We start from the raw sequence: 605 nt of genomic DNA, 5'->3' as shown, positions 1-605 counted from the left end.
TGTAAGTGATTTTTCATAACTACCCCATAACATTTTTCTTCAGTGAATTTTAATTTGGTAAGTCATTTACCTGATAGGTAAGGGATTGATTCTGTTATCTGCTATTATTGTGCCAGCAATGTCTCATCCTGACTGAAGTTCACCAGCCTGTCTTCTGCACATAACAACCACATTTAATTTTACCACACTGAGATAGTTTAAGCCATAAACTAAATGGTTTATGGCTTAAACTATCTCAGTGTGGTAAAATTAAAACTCTGACCTAACTCTGGCCTGAGATGGTGCAACCTGCTCTTCTGCTCTCACCCTGAGGGGAAAAACCGTCCCGGACGTCCTCATCATCATCATTGTTTGTTCAGTATACAGTATACTACATGGTTCAATGGCATTCATTATCATTTAAATTAAATCTTTTTTTTTTTTTTAATCCTTTTGATTTATTTTATCTTTTTCAAATCAAATATCTGGGACAGTAATGTATTTAATGAAAATACCTTGGTTCTGTGACAGCTACATTTGTGCAGAGGTGGACAAAGTACAAAAATATTGTAAAGTATAAGTAAAAGTACCAATACTTTGATGAAATATTACTCAAGTAGAAGTAA

This window comes from Seriola lalandi, unplaced genomic scaffold (genome assembly GCF_002814215.2).
Source record: "Seriola lalandi dorsalis isolate HSWRI2012SDOR001 ecotype SW California unplaced genomic scaffold, Sedor1 jcf7180002054694, whole genome shotgun sequence".
Taxonomy (NCBI): domain Eukaryota; kingdom Metazoa; phylum Chordata; class Actinopteri; order Carangiformes; family Carangidae; genus Seriola; species Seriola lalandi.
This window is presented reverse-complemented; position numbering follows the sequence as displayed.